A 17,500-nucleotide genomic window follows, 5' to 3' on the forward strand; every position below is an offset into this window, starting at 1 on the left:
AATCCAAGCGTGGACCTTGCCGGAGATGCCCAGCTCGGAGAGGGTGGAGAGGAGGATCTGATGGTTCACAGTATCAAAGGCAGCCGATAGGTTTTTTCAAAAGCCTTTCTTCTTATCTCTAGCACAAGCATTTTTTCCAAGTCTGAATTATAGAAATACACAACATTTCGCAAATTATAATGACATTGTTAAATGTAGTAAAATAAGAGTTTTAAACTCCACATACTACTGCCTTCATTACCACTACCTCATTACTACTACCTTCATTTCCATTACCTTCATTACCACTACCTCATTACTACTACCTTCATTACCATTACCTTCATTACTGCTACCTTTAAGGCCCAACATCATAAGGGATGTGCATTCGACCATCAATGCTACTAAAAAGCACAAATAAATTGATAGTGGATAGAGAATACTGTAATACACCACTATCCATTTTCCTACTAGCTGACGTCATGGTGCCTGACATTGGCAATCTGTCCGTCCCACAGCATGGGGACCAGGGATCAGCAGACCTGTAGACTTCACCACTCTGTGGTAGACTCGCTATGTCTGACAGATCAGCTCCCTGAGGAGTGTGTGTGTGTTTGTGTTTGTGTGTGCGTGTTTGTGTATGCGTATGTGTGTATGCGTATGTGTGTGTGTGTGTGTGTGTGTGTGTGTGTGTGTGTGTGTGTGTGTGTGTGTGTGTGTGTGTGTGTGTGTGTGTGTGTGTGTGTGTGTGTGTGTGTGTGTGTGTATGCGTATGTGTGTGTGTGTGTGTGTGTGTGTGTGTGTGTGTGTGTGCTCCCCTCCCCCTCAGAGCAGCCCAACCGACATTAGATTCCTCCTCCCCTCTCTCCATCCCTCTCTCCATCCCTCTCTCCTCCCCTCTCTCCATCCCTCTCTCCATCCCTCTCTCCATCCCTCTCTCCATCCCTCTCTCCCCATGGGGAGACAGGTCTCATCTCACAGCTGAGTACACACTTTCTCAGGCTCTCTCCCTCTCCCGATCTCTATCTCTCACTCTTTTCCCCAGTGTCCCTTTCTCAATTTCTCTCCCTCCCTCCATTGTCTCATGACCCCAATCTCTCTTATTGCTCTGCTCCATGTCCCTCTCTCCCTCTCTCTCTTTCTCTATAGCAATCTCCTTCTGCTTTCTCTCCCCCTCTCTATTTCTCTATCACTCCCTCTCTTTCAGGCTCCTTTTTCATTGTCCCACCCACTCAGCTTTACTCTTCGTCTCTCCAGCCCCGCACTGCTTTCTCAAAATGACCCTCTCTTCTCCTCTCCTCTACACCTCATAAAGTCTACTACACCATGTCCCCAGCCTCTCCTCTCTCCTCTCTCTCCTTTCTCCTCCTCTCCTCCTCTACCTGTCTCCTCCTCTCCCTGTCTCCTCCTCTCCTCCTCTCTCCTCTCCTCTCTCTCCTTTCTCCTCCTCTCCCTGTCTCCTCCTCTCCACTCACTCCTATCTCTCCTCCTCTCCTCTCTCTCCTTTCTCCTCCTCTCCCTGTCTCCCCCCTCCACTCTCTCCTCCTCTCCTCTCTCTCCTTTATCCTCCTCTCATCTCTCTCCTCTTCTCCCTGTCTCCCCCCTTCACTCTCTCCTCCTCTCCACTCTCTCTCCTCCTCTCCACTCACTCCTCTCTCTCCTCCTCTCCCTGTCTCCCCCCTCCTCTCTCTCCTCCTCTCTCCTCCTCTCCACTCACTCCTCTCTCTCCTCCTCTCCCTGTCTCCCCCCTCCTCTCTCTCCTCCTCTCCACTCACTCCTCTCTCTCCTCCTCTCCCTGTCTCCCCCCTCCTCTCTCTCCTCCTCTCCACTCTCTCTCCTCCTCTCCACTCTCTCTCCTCCTCTCCACTCACTCCTCTCTCTCCTCCTCTCCCTGTCTCCCCCCTCCTATCTCTCCTCCTCTCTCCTCCTCTCCACTCTCTCTCCTCCTCTCTCCTCCCCCTATAAGACACATTGCTTTGGGTAGGTTTAATTCTGCTCTGTAATAATGGCACCAGCAGAGCAATCTGTCCCTGGCTTGGCAGACTGTGGGTTTAGCAAGACAACGATGAGTAACTGATCATTCTCAGCAACCCCTGTGTGACTGGGCTGGTTGACTATTATACATTACAGGGCCAAGCCAGAGAAAACACACTGATTAACACTGCTTCAGTTGTATTCCCATTATGGTGCTGCCGGCACACTTGAGAAACGGACCTCTGCAATGTTTCTCTCTACCTCCCTCCCTCTCACTTACTCTCTCTCTCTCTGTCTCTACCTCCCTCCCTCTCACTTACTCTCTCTCTGTCTCTCTCCCTCTCTCTCTCTGTCTCTCTCTCCCTCCCTCTCACTTACTCTTTCTCTCTCTGTCTCTACCTCCCTCCCTCTCACTTACTCTCTCTCTCTCTCTGTCTCTACCTCCCTCCCTCTCACTTACTCTCCCTCTCTCTCTCTCTGTCTCTCTCTCCCTCCCTCTCACTTACTCTCTCTCTCTCCCTCGCTCTCACTTACTATCGCTCTCTCTCTGTCTCTCTCTCTCCCTGTTCATCTCTTTACTGGTTGCCATGCATATGCATGAGGTTTCCTTGGATGAGCACTCAAGAGACAGTACAGTGTGTGTGTGATAACCATGTCAGAGACAGTACAGTGTGTGTGTGTGTATGTGTATGTGTGTATGTGTATGTGTGTGTGTGTGTGTGTGTGTGTGTGTGTGTGTGTGTGTGTGTGTGTGTGTGTGTGTGTGTGTGTGTGGTGTGTGTGTGGCATGTAATTGTGTGGTAGGGATCATGTTACAGAGCAAGGTTAAAAGCCAGACCTACTGACACACAGTACATATATAACAGACACCAGACCTACTGACACACAGTACATATATAACAGAGACCAGACCTACTGACACACAGTACAGATATAACAGAGACCAGACCTACTGACACACAGTACATATATAACAGAGACCAGACCTACTGACACACAGTACATATATAACAGAGACCAGACCTACTGACACACAGTACATATATAACAGAGACCAGACCTACTGACACACAGTACATATATAACAGAGACCAGACCCACTGACACACAGTACAGATATAACAGAGACCAGACCTACTGACACACAGTACAGATATAACAGAGACCAGACCTACTGACACACAGTACATATATAACAGAGACCAGACCTACTGACACACAGTACATATATAACAGAGACCAGACCTACTGACACACAGTACATATATAACAGACACCAGACCTACTGACACACAGTACAGATATAACAGAGACCAGACCTACTGACACACAGTACATATATAACAGAGACCAGACCTACTGACACACAGTACATATATAACAGACACCAGACCCACTGACACACAGTACAGATATAACAGAGACCAGACCTACTGACAAACAGTACAGATATAACAGACACCAGACCTACTGACACCCAGTACAGATATAACAGAGACCAGACCTACTGACACACAGTACATATATAACAGAGACCAGACCTACTGACACCCAGTACAGATATAACAGAGACCAGACCTACTGACACACAGTACAGATATAACAGAGACCAGACCTACTGACACACAGTACATATATAACAGAGACCAGACCTACTGACACACAGTACATATATAACAGAGACCAGACCTACTGACACACAGTACATATATAACAGAGACCAGACCTACTGACACACAGTACATATATAACAGAGACCAGACCTACTGACACACAGTACAGATATAACAGAGACCAGACCTACTGACACACAGTACAGATATAACAGAGACCAGACCTACTGACACACAGTACATATATAACAGAGACCAGACCTACTGACACACAGTACATATATAACAGAGACCAGACCTACTGACACACAGTACATATATAACAGACACCAGACCTACTGACACACAGTACAGATATAACAGAGACCAGACCTACTGACACACAGTACATATATAACAGAGACCAGACCTACTGACACACAGTACATATATAACAGACACCAGACCCACTGACACACAGTACAGATATAACAGAGACCAGACCTACTGACAAACAGTACAGATATAACAGACACCAGACCTACTGACACCCAGTACAGATATAACAGAGACCAGACCTACTGACACACAGTACATATATAACAGAGACCAGACCTACTGACACACAGTACAGATATAACAGAGACCAGACCTACTGACACACAGTACATATATAACAGAGACCAGACCTACTGACACACAGTACATATATAACAGAGACCAGACCTACTGACACACAGTACAGATATAACAGAGACCAGACCTACTGACACACAGTACATATATAACAGAGACCAGACCTACTGACACACAGTACATATATAACAGAGACCAGACCTACTGACACACAGTACATATATAACAGAGACCAGACCTACTGACACACAGTACATATATAACAGAGACCAGACCTACTGACACACAGTACAGATATAACAGAGACCAGACCTACTGACACACAGTACAGATATAACAGAGACCAGACCTACTGACACACAGTACATATATAACAGAGACCAGACCTACTGACACACAGTACAGATATAACAGAGACCAGACCTACTGACACCCAGTACATATATAACAGAGACCAGACCTACTGACACACAGTACAGATATAACAGACACCAGACCTACTGACACACAGTACAGATATAACAGACACCAGACCTACTGACACACAGTACAGATATAACAGACACCAGACCTACTGACACACAGTACATATATAACAGAGACCAGACCTACTGACACACAGTACATATATAACAGAGACCAGACCCACTGACACACAGTACATATATAACAGAGACCAGACCTACTGACACACAGTACAGATATAACAGAGACCAGACCCACTGACACACAGTACAGATATAACAGAGACCAGACCTACTGACACACAGTACAGATAAAACATAGACCAGACCTGCCTTTTCTCCCTGTACTCTAACACTGTCCTACAACAAAACTACACGTATGTATTCATTTGTGGATGTCCATCATCCATTTCGTATGATGTGTTAGAGTTAGGGGAAGGTTTGGGTAACATGGATTCACATTTACTATGTTACGTCTGAACTATTTATTTATTTATTTTACCGTTATTTTACCAGGTAAGTTGACTGAGAACACGTTCTCATTTGCAGCAACGACCTGGGGAATAGTTACAGGGGAGAGGAGGGGGATGAATGAGCCAATTGTAATTGTAAACTATGAGACCAGTCTGGGATGTACTACTGTCTCAGCCTAATACTAGAAACCACACTAATACATTTAGATAGAGGAGGGGTAATGGAACAGCCCTGTACAGTACCACCACCCCTCCTCCCCCATCCTCCATCCCCTTCTCCTCTCCCGACACTTTCCCTCCTCTCACCCACGTCTCTGAGGACAGCCCCTGGCGGCACCACGAGCCAAAGGTGGGGGCTGATTATGAGCCCAGCATGTCAGCCAGCCAGCCAGCCAGCCAGTTCTCCCAACCACTCTCCTGTCAAGGCCTCCACACTCCCAGACCCCCCCCCCCCACACACACACACACACACGAACACACACACACACACTAAGCCCCCAGCCCCCACATTAATCAACTAATCCTCCTGCATTATTAACATGTCCCAGAGAGAGAGATATATACCATGCAGCTTCCACACTGAGAGGAGAACACCACAGACATGTCCCGAGAGAGAGAGGACCACAGACATGTCCTGAGAGAGGAGAGGACCACAGACATGTCCTGAGAGAGGGAGGACCACAGACATGTCCTGAGAGAGGAGAGGACCACAGACATGTCCTGAGAGAGGAGAGGACCACAGACATGTCCTGAGAGAGGAGAGGACCACGGACATGTCCTGAGAGAGGAGAGGACCACAGACATGTCCTGAGAGAGGGAGGACCACAGACATGTCCTGAGAGAGGAGAGGACCACAGACATGTCCTGAGAGAGGAGAGGACCACAGACATGTCCTGAGAGAGGAGAGGACCACAGACATGTCCTGAGAGAGGAGAGGACCACAGACATGTCCTGAGAGAGGAGAGGACCACAGACATGTCCTGAGAGAGGAGAGGACCACAGACATGTCCTTAGAGAGGGAGGACCACAGACATGTCCTGAGAGAGGAGAGGACCACAGACATGTCCTGAGAGAGGAGAGGACCACAGACATGTCCTGAGAGAGGTAGGACCACAGACATGTCCCGAGAGAGAGAGGACCACAGACATGTCCTGAGAGAGGAGAGGACCACAGACATGTCCTGAGAGAGGAGAGGACCACAGACATGTCCTGAGAGAGGTAGGACCACAGACATGTCCTGAGAGAGGGAGGACCACAGACATGTCCTGAGAGAGGAGAGGACCACAGACATGTCCTGAGAGAGGGAGGGATAGAGGAGGAGGTGCTACCAGGAGAAGAGAAGGAGAGGGATAATAACAAGCCAAGCAGCAGGAAGAGAGAAAGAGGAGTTGAGGAGAGCCCTAATCCATAGATATTTAGACAGAGGGGGAGAAGCTAAAGCTTGTAGAGGTCCCTTTAGCTGGTCCCAGGTCAGACCATATTATTAGGCTTTCAACACTCAGTAAGCAGACATGACCACCACCACTGATCCTGAGCCTGTATGTCACTCAACAAGAGATAAATGCCTAGTGGACGATATAAATGTGCTGACTGGGTCAAAACCTGAACAGAGGTTAATAGTAATCATAGCAGGGCACTGCTCATTATCCCTGGCCTGGCGATCTGATTGGCTCCTGCTGACTGTACACCCTGCCACTCCAGAGTCTACACATATTGACCCGCCCTCTCACTGTCACGTCTCCTGCTGGTTGGTTGACAGGGCCATATCTCCTGCTGGTTGGTTGACAGGGCCATGTCTCCTGCTGGATTGGTTGACAGGGCCATATCTCCTGCTACTGGTTGGTTGACAGGGCCATCTCTCCTGCTACTGGTTGGTTGACAGGGTCATCTCTCCTGTTGGTTGGTTGACAGGGCCATCTCTCCTGCTACTGGTTGGTTGACAGGGTCATCTCTCCTGCTGGTTGGTTGATAGGGGCATCTCTCCTGCTGGTTGGTTGACAGGGCCATGTCTCCTACTGGTTGGCTGACAGAGCCATGTCTCCTGCTGGTTGGTTGACAGGGCCATGTCTCCTGCTGGTTGGTTTGGTTGACAGGGCCATATCTCCTGCTGGTTGGTTGACAGGGCCATGTCTCCTGCTGGTTGGTTGACAGGGCCATGTCTCCTGCTGGTTGGTTGACAGGGCAATGTCTCCTATTGGTTGGTTGACAGGGCCATGTCTCCTGCTGGATTGGTTGACAGGGCCATATCTCCTGCTACTGGTTGGTTGACAGGGCCATCTCTCCTGCTACTGGTTGGTTGACAGGGTCGTCTCTCCTGTTGGTTGGTTGACAGGGCCATCTCTCCTGCTACTGGTTGGTTGACAGGGTCATCTCTCCTGCTGGTTGGTTGATAGGGCCATCTCTCCTGCTGGTTGGTTGACAGGGCCATGTCTCCTACTGGTTGGCTGACAGGGCCATGTCTCCTGCTGGTTGGTTGACAGGGCCATGTCTCCTGCTGGTTGGTTGACAGGGCCATATCTCCTGCTGGTTGGTTGACAGGGCCATGTCTCCTGCTGGTTGGTTGACAGGGAAATGTCTCCTATTGGTTGGTTGACAGGGCCATGTCTCCTGCTGGATTGGTTGACAGGGCCATATCTCCTGCTACTGGTTGGTTGACAGGGCCATCTCTCCTGCTACTGGTTGGTTGACAGGGTCGTCTCTCCTGTTGGTTGGTTGACAGGGCCATCTCTCCTGCTACTGGTTGGTTGACAGGGTCATCTCTCCTGCTGGTTGGTTGATAGGGCCATGTCTCCTGCTGGTTGGTTGACAGGGCCATATCTCCTGCTACTGGTTGGTTGACAGGGCCATGTCTCCTGCTGGTTGGATGACTGGGCAATGTCTCCTATTGGTTGGTTGATAGGGCCATGTCTCCTGCTGGTTGGTTGACAGGGCCATATCTCCTGCTACTGGTTGGTTGACAGGGCCATGTCTCCTGCTGGTTGGATGACTGGGCAATGTCTCCTATTGGTTGGTTGACAGGGCCATCTCTCCTGCTACTGGTTGGTTGACAGGGTCATCTCTCCTGCTGGTTGGTTGACAGGGCCATATCTCCTGCTGGTTGGTTGACAGGGCCATGTCTCCTGCTGGTTGGTTGACAGGGCCATGTCTCCTGCTGGTTGGTTGACAGGGCAATGTCTCCTATTGGTTGGTTGACAGGGCCATGTCTCCTGCTGGATTGGTTGACAGGGCCATATCTCCTGCTACTGGTTGGTTGACAGGGCCATCTCTCCTGCTACTGGTTGGTTGACAGGGTCGTCTCTCCTGTTGGTTGGTTGACAGGGCCATCTCTCCTGCTACTGGTTGGTTGACAGGGTCATCTCTCCTGCTGGTTGGTTGATAGGGCCATCTCTCCTGCTGGTTGGTTGACAGGGCCATGTCTCCTACTGGTTGGCTGACAGGGCCATGTCTCCTGCTGGTTGGTTGACAGGGCCATGTCTCCTGCTGGTTGGTTGACAGGGCCATATCTCCTGCTGGTTGGTTGACAGGGCCATGTCTCCTGCTGGTTGGTTGACAGGGAAATGTCTCCTATTGGTTGGTTGACAGGGCCATGTCTCCTGCTGGATTGGTTGACAGGGCCATATCTCCTGCTACTGGTTGGTTGACAGGGCCATCTCTCCTGCTACTGGTTGGTTGACAGGGTCGTCTCTCCTGTTGGTTGGTTGACAGGGCCATCTCTCCTGCTACTGGTTGGTTGACAGGGTCATCTCTCCTGCTGGTTGGTTGATAGGGCCATGTCTCCTGCTGGTTGGTTGACAGGGCCATATCTCCTGCTACTGGTTGGTTGACAGGGCCATGTCTCCTGCTGGTTGGATGACTGGGCAATGTCTCCTATTGGTTGGTTGACAGGGCCATGTCTCCTGCTGGATTGGTTGACAGGGCCATATCTCCTGCTACTGGTTGGTTGACAGGGCCATCTCTCCTGCTACTGGTTGGTTGACAGGGTCGTCTCTCCTGTTGGTTGGTTGACAGGGCCATCTCTCCTGCTACTGGTTGGTTGACAGGGTCGTCTCTCCTGCTGGTTGGTTGACAGGGCCATATCTCCTGCTGGTTGGTTGACAGGGCAATGTCTCCTATTGGTTGGTTGACAGGGCCATGTCTCCTGCTGGTTACCAACCAGTAACCAACCAACCACATTATTACACCACTACTCTACCACTACATATCTACAATACAACACATTATTACACCACTACTCTACCACCACATATCTACAATACAACACATTATCACACCACTACTCTACCACCACATATCTACAATACAACACATTATTACACCACTACTCTACCACCACATATCTACAATACAACACATTATTACACCACTACTCTACCACCACATATCTACAATACAACACATTATTACACACTACCACAACATACCTACAATACAACACATTATTACACACTACCACAACATACCTACAATACAACATATTATTACACCACTACTCTACCACCACATATCTACAATACAACACATTATTACACCACTACTCTACCACCACATATCTACAATACAACACATTATTACACCACTACTCTACCACTACATATCTACAATACAACACATTATCACACCACTACTCTACCACCACATATCTACAATACAACACATTATCACACCACTACTCTACCACCACATATCTACAATACAACACATTATTACACACTACTCTACCACAACATATCTACAATACAACACATTATTACACCACAACGTATCTACAATACAACACATTATTACACACTACTCTACCACCACATATCTACAATACAACACATTATCACACCACTACTCTACCACCACATATCTACAATACAACACATTATTACACCACAACATGTCTACAATACAACACATTATTACACCACTACTCTACCACCACATATCTACAATACAACACATTATCACACCACTACTCTACCACCACATATCTACAATACAACACATTATTACACCACTACTCTACCACCACGTATCTACAATACAACACATTATTACACCACTACTCTACCACCACATATCTACAATACAACACATTATTACACCACTACTCTACCACCACATATCTACAATACAACACATTATTACACCACTACTCTACCACATATCTACAATACAACACATTATTACACCACTACTCTACCACCACATATCTACAATACAACACATTATCACACCACTACTCTACCACCACATATCTACAATACAACACATTATTACACCACTACTCTACCACCACATATCTACAATACAACACATTATCACACCACTACTCTACCACCACATATCTACAATACAACACATTATTACACCACTACTCTACCACCACGTATCTACAATACAACACATTATCACACCACTACTCTACCACCACATATCTACAATACAACACATTATTACACCACTACTCTACCACCACATATCTACAATACAACACATTATTACACCACTACTCTACCACCACGTATCTACAATACAACACATTATCACACCACTACTCTACCACTACATATCTACAATACAACACATTACCACACCACTACAGAGCTATGACGTAGAGACAGACATCTTGCCTCCATTTCTGTAATTCACCCTCTCTGTGTCAAATCCCTCTTTCAAACCTAATGACTCCAGAGGTGGGAACACAGGCTGCCAATCATCGCTGCTGCCAATGAAGACAGAGCAAGAGAAGAGCTGAGGACCAAGGCATGAGAGCAGCGAGCCGACTCAGCCGAGGCCAACGATGGCTGTTTATTTAACAGGTTATTAAAAGGATGACATGGTAGCTGCGAGACGCTAAGCCGAACCTCTCGTAACGTTGTTTTCTCTCGCCTCCTGTCTTTTAGAAGCGATGTTTATTTATTTGGCGGTAAAGTATCTTATGTGGTGCCAATGGTGCACTTCTATGGGCTGAAGAGAGTCGGGTCATGTGCATCCTAACCAGCAGGGATGGAGATTAATCCTGTTATGGAACTAAAGGACGGGGAGGGGGGTTCAGGGACAGGGGCGGGGGAACCCCAACACTTCACCAATCTCCTTTGTTCTCTTCTTTCCTAGGTTGTCACACAGACACAGACACAGACATAGACACACACATACGGCACACGCAGATAAACACACACAGAGAACCATGTTTCTGAACCTCTGGAGAAGGAGGTTCCTCTGTATGCAGAATGGGTAGGAAATCAGCGCTCTCTCACACACGCACGCACGCACGCACGCACACACACACGCACACACGCACACACACACACACACACATACACACACAAATACGCACACACACAAACATGCACACACACACACGCACACACACAAACATGCACACACACACACACACACAAACATGCACAAACATGCACACACACACACACACAAACATGCACACACACACACACACAGTTTCAGTAGAGACCCGACTGAGGCCCTGGAGCGAGCAGCAGGCAGGAAAGTGGAACCGGGGGAGGCTTGAGAGAACAAGGAGGTGTTGTCATGGGAACGACAGTGGGGAAACAGTGCTAGAGGGGAGGTGGCTGCATTACAACAGAACAGTGGGCAGATGATGCAACTGGTCAGTATACTGTGTGTGTGTGTGTGTGTGTGTGTGTGTGTGTGTGTGTGTGTGTGTGTGTGTGTGTGTGTGTGTGTGTGTGTGTGTGTGTGTGTGTGTGTGTGTGTGTTCAGTCTGACCAGGGCTCATTGCTCCAGCAGCACAGACCCCATCAAGGCAGGCTCTCCACAGCAGCAGGGATTACCACACATTAGACAGGGTTTCCCCACATCTAATCTGTCTCTAAGTGTTGGGGGGACGGTCATCGTTGCCAGTTGAGATTGTTTAATCTGCTCGGATGTGACATCCATACCATCCCTGTGGCACTGGGACGTGACGTTCTGTCTTCACTAGGGGAATTATCCTCCACAATAGCAGGATGTACTGGGGTGTACTGTACTGTACAAACACACTGTACTGTACAAACACACTCACAATCCATCCATCCATCCATCCATCCATCCATCCATCTCTCTCTCTCTCTCTCTCTCTCTCTCTCTCTCTCGCTCTCTCTCTCTCTCTCTCTCTCTCTCTATCTCTCTCTCTCTCTATCTATCTATCTATCTATCTATCTATCTATCTATCTATCTAGCTATCTATCTACAGTGAGGGAAAAAAGTATTTGATCCCCTGCTGATTTTGTACGTTTGCCCACTGACAAAGGAATGATCAGTCTATAATTTTAATGGTAGGTTTATTTGAACAGTGAGAGACAGAATAACAACAAAGAAATCCAGAAAAACACATGTCAAAAATGTTATAAATTGATTTGCATTTTAATGAGGGAAATAAGTATTTGACCCCCTCTTAATCAGAAAGATTTCTGTCTCCCAGGTGTCTTTTATACAGGTAACGAGCTGAGATTAGGAGCACACTCTTAAAGGGAGTGCTCCTAATCTCAGTTCGTTACATGTATAAAAGACACCTGTCCACAGAAGCAATCAATCAATCAGATTCCAAACTCTCCACCATGGCCAAGACCAAAGAGCTCTCCAAGGATGTCAGGGACAAGATTGTAGACCTACACAAGGCTGGAATGGGCCACAAGACCATCGCCAAGCAGCTTGGTGAGAAGGTGACAACAGTTGGTGTGATTATTCGCAAATGGAAGAAACACAAAAGAACTGTCAATCTCCCTCGGCCTAGGGCTCCATGCAAGATCTCACCTCGTGGAGTTGCAATGATCATGAGAACGGTGAGGAATCAGCCCAGAACTACACGGGAGGATCTTGTTAATGATCTCAAGGCAGCTGGGACCATAGTCACCAGGAAAACAATTGGTAACACACTACGCCGTGAAGGACTGAAATCCTGCAGCGCCCGCAAGGTCCCCCTGCTCAAGAAAGCACATATACATGCCCGTCTGAAGTTTGCCAATGAACATCTGAATGATTCAGAGGACAACTGGGTGAAAGTGTTGTGGTCAGATGAGACCAAAATGGAGCTCTTTGGCATCAACTCAACTCGCCGTGTTTGGAGGAGGAGGAATGCTGCCTATGACCCCCAAGAACACCATCCCCACCGTCAAACATGGAGGTGGAAACATTATGCTTTGGGGGTGTTTTTCTGCTAAGGGGACAGGACAACTTCACCGCATCAAAGGGACGATGGACGGGACCATGTACCGTCAAATCTTGGGTGAGAACCTCCTTCCCTCAGCCAGGGCATTGAAAATGGGTCGTGGATGGGTATTCCAGCATGACAATGACCCAAAACACACGGCCAAGACAACAAAGGAGTGGCTCAAGAAGAAGCACATTAAGGTCCTGGAGTGGCCTAGCCAGTCTCCAGACCTTAATCCCATATAAAATCTGTGGAGGGAGCTGAAGGTTTGAGTTGCCAAACGTCAGCCTCGAAACCTTAATGACTTGGAGAAGATCTGCAAAGAGGAGTGGGACAAAATCCCTCCTGAGATGTGTGCAAACCTGGTGGCCAACTACAAGAAACGTCTGACCTCTGTGATTGCCAACAAGGGTTTTGCCACCAAGTACTAAGTCATGTTTTGCAGAGGGGTCAAATACTTATTTCCCTCATTAAAATGCAAATCAATTGATAAAAATGTTTGCATGCTTTTTTCTGGATTTTTTTGTTGTTATTCTGTCTCTCACTGTTCAAATAAACCTACCATTAAAATTATAGACTGATCATGTCTTTGTCAGTGGGCAAACGTACAAAATCAGCAGGGGATCAAATACTTTTTTCCCTCACTGTATCTGGCTAGATGACTGACTGACTGACTGACTGACTGACTGACTGAATGGTTGGCTGATAGGCTGGAAGGCTGGCTGAGTGGAAGGCTGGCTGAGTGGAAGGCTGGCTGAGTGGAAGGCTGGCTGAGTGGAAGGCTGTCTGAGTGGAAGGCTGGCTGAGTGGAAGGCTGGCTGAGTGGAAGGCTGTCTGAGTGGAAGGCTGGCTGAGTGGAAGGCTGGCTGAGTGGAAGGCTGGCTGAGTGGAAGGCTGGCTGAGTGGAAGGCTGTCTGAGTGGAAGGCTGGCTGAGTGGAAGGCTGGCTGAGTGGAAGGCTGTCTGAATGGAAGGCTGGCTGAGTGGAAGGCTGTCTGAGTGGAAGGCTGGCTGAGTGGAAGGCTGGCTGAGTGGAAGGCTGGCTGCAGGTGGGATTGACTGACTGCATCAACTTGCTCTCCATAGCTCACTGGTCAGCACAGATCAGAAAGAGGGAGAGGAGAGAGGAGAGAGGGAGGGAGGAGAGAGACACACATACACACTCAAGTTCTCACACACATGTACACACACATACGCACACACACACACACACACACACACACACACACACACACACACACACACACACACACACACACACACACACACACACACACACACACACACACACACACACACACACACACACACACACACACACACACACACACACACACACACACACACACACACATATCTACAGACAACACACAGATCTTCACACACCACACATATCTACACACACCACACATATCTACACACATCACACAGATGTCTCTAATACAGACACAATGCAGAGCTGTGAATCACTCCATCTGCCTTCTATCTGAGGAGAAATGGGAGACAAACCCACTGTGTTCCCACAGTCAGTCAACAGTCAATATCACGAGGCAGTATCTGTAACCTTCAGTATACAGCGTGTGCTTGTGATTATACTCCCCAACGTGTCTCCTGTCATCTACGCCCAGAACACAAAGCCCCTCCCTTTCTCTCTCAGCCTGAATCAATAGAAGGAAGAGCAGAGTGATCTAACAAAGTCAGAAAATTGTTTTTTTTCTCCAGGAACTTTGTCTCGTTGTGAGTCAGAAACAAGGTGAAATAGCGAACCAACCCTTGGCTGGCTGACTGGCATCTGCTCTCTGCCACATTAAGACAAGATGAGAGAGAGAGAGAGAGAGAGAGAGAGAGAGAGAGAGAGAGAGAGAAAGAGAGAGAGAGAGAGAGAGAGAGAGAGAGAGAGAAATAGCCCATTGAATTGAAATAGAAGGAGCGAGTCCAGTCCAGTCTCTACTTACCCAGTAAGAACATACTGTTAGTGGCTGCAGACTCTTTGCTCTCTCTATCAGTGGAATATTCCAATCCTGTCCTTCAGTGGATTTCAGAACAACAGACGTGTCCTATCACAGTAATACCATGTCACAGTCACAGGAACCCAGACCAACACTGAAACTAACCAGACTGCAGAAATTCTCCCAGACAAATGGCTCTGAGTTGAACCCAGCAACTCAACCCATGGAAAGTAACTAGAGGAGAGAGAGACTGACTGACAGACTGCACAGAACGGAGCCTGGGAGCCGACTGAGGAACTCAGTGCCTACTTCCTCCCAATAAAAACCAAAAGGAATTTCAAATGGCTACTAAAATGGGGGGATTTCCTCAGAACAGTCAGAGTCATCTTGAAAACATTAAAGGAACTGGTAGCCAAATTCCTGTTGGTTTGGAAACAACCGTGGTGGGAGGACAGGAGTTCAGCTGGCCCCCTCTCTCTTTGTGTTCTGGAGAGGGTGGAGTGGGAGAGTTGGACCCCCCAGGGACTGGAGCGCGGGGGCCCGTCTGATCAGAACCAGAGAGCCAGGCTGTAGCTGGAGTCAGGCCAGAGCAGGACTGGAGGGCTGGGGGAAAGTGGCAGCAGCGCACGCCTCCAACACTCTGCACACTGCGTGCCTGTGGAGTGACTTTAGTGGATGTGGTCAGAGCGGGGGTGGGAGAAACGGACAGAGGGCGCGAGAGGTAGAGAGGGAGAGAGGGAGAAACGGACAGAGGGCGCGAGAGGTAGAGAGGGAGAGAGGGAGAGAGGGAGAGATGTAGAGAGGGACAGAGGGGAAAAGGGTGTGTACAGTAGAGAGTTAATGAACAGGAGAAAAGGAGGGAAATGAGTGAGAGTGTATTGATGGAGATAAGGTTTAAGGAGTGTATGTGTGTGTGTGTGTGTGTGTGTGTGTGTGTGTGTGTGTGTGTGTGTGTGTGTGTGTGTGTGTGTGTGTGTGTGTGGTGTGTGTGTGTGTGTTTGATTTGACAGTCAGTGTTTGTTGAGTGCCTTCGTGGTCAGCCACTCGCTAGTGAATCCAGGGGACTGAAAGTGGTGAAAAGGATTCTGGGATGTTTTTCCCAAAGTGCTATGCAAATAAAATTGGCTTAGAAAAGGTCAACCGAAGCTCCCCACCCACCTCAGCCAGCTGTTTAGACAATATAGTTCTTTACATGATCAGGATGAGAGATTCTAATCCCAAACAAATGAGCTCTCCTGGCTGCTCCTGTGTTGGCAATACGCCTCATCTAGTTCTGGATACAGACAATGCTGCCACACACACACAGACACACACAGACACGCACGCACACACACACACACACACACACACACACACACACACACACACACACACACACACACACACACACACACACACACACACACACACACACAGACACACACACACACAGACACACACAAACACACACACACGCACACAGACACACACACACACACACAGGCATTGATGCCAGAGAGACAGAGAACAGCCAATAGGTGGATAAAGGCTCTATGGGATCCTGTTATAGTGTGTGTGGAGGGTGGAGTACACGGCATTCTCTGATGAGACACACACATCCTACCAACATAATAGCCTTTAACTCTCTCTCTGTGCGTGCGTGCGTGTGTGCGTGCGTGCGTGCGTGCGTGTGTGTGGGAGAGAGAGAGGGGAAAACACATCTGGACAGCCCTGACAGGGTGATGGGGGGAACACATCTGGACAGCCCTGACAGGGTGATGGGGTGATGCTGTGTTCTCATACCTACAGCGCCCTCCTCCCCCAAGGCAGTCAGCTTCTCTTTTAATAGAATTAATCATTTATAAACCTTCTGCCTCTGCTCACACAGGTTTCTCATTGTCAAGAAATGGTCTGGTCCGCCGCCCGCTCAAACACTCTCACCACTGTGCCAACTGTGGGGAAAACAGACGGGAACGTCGGGAATGGCTGTCTGGACGGGATCCTGCCGAAGACACGTTTTATGGGCACACAGCGCGGGGGTAGATATTTGCAGAAGACCGGGATGTGTGGCGTTTCACAGACAATAAGAGCTTTGAGCTTTCAGGGCTGGGAGTAGGGCTGGGAGAAGGGATGGGAGAAGGGATGGGAGAAGGGCTGGGAGAAGGGCTGGGAGAAGGGCTGGGAGAAGGGATGGGAGAAGGGCTGGGAGAAGGGCTGGGAGAAGGGATGGGAGAAGGGATGGGAGAAGGGCTGGGAGAAGGGATGTTAGAAGGGCTGGGAGAAGGGCTGGGAGAAGG

The 17,500-nt window shown here is 48.5% G+C and overlaps 1 protein-coding gene across 11 annotated transcripts in view; it reads right to left on the minus strand.

Moving 5' to 3' along the window:
* The window catches only part of LOC129833964 (BAH and coiled-coil domain-containing protein 1), a 217,364-nt gene that overhangs the window by 126,846 nt on the left and 73,018 nt on the right, over window positions 1-17,500 (minus strand). The gene's annotated exons all lie outside the window — the stretch shown is intronic.

The sequence above is a fragment of the Salvelinus fontinalis genome, chromosome 34 (genome assembly GCF_029448725.1).
Source record: "Salvelinus fontinalis isolate EN_2023a chromosome 34, ASM2944872v1, whole genome shotgun sequence".
Lineage (NCBI taxonomy): Eukaryota > Metazoa > Chordata > Actinopteri > Salmoniformes > Salmonidae > Salvelinus > Salvelinus fontinalis.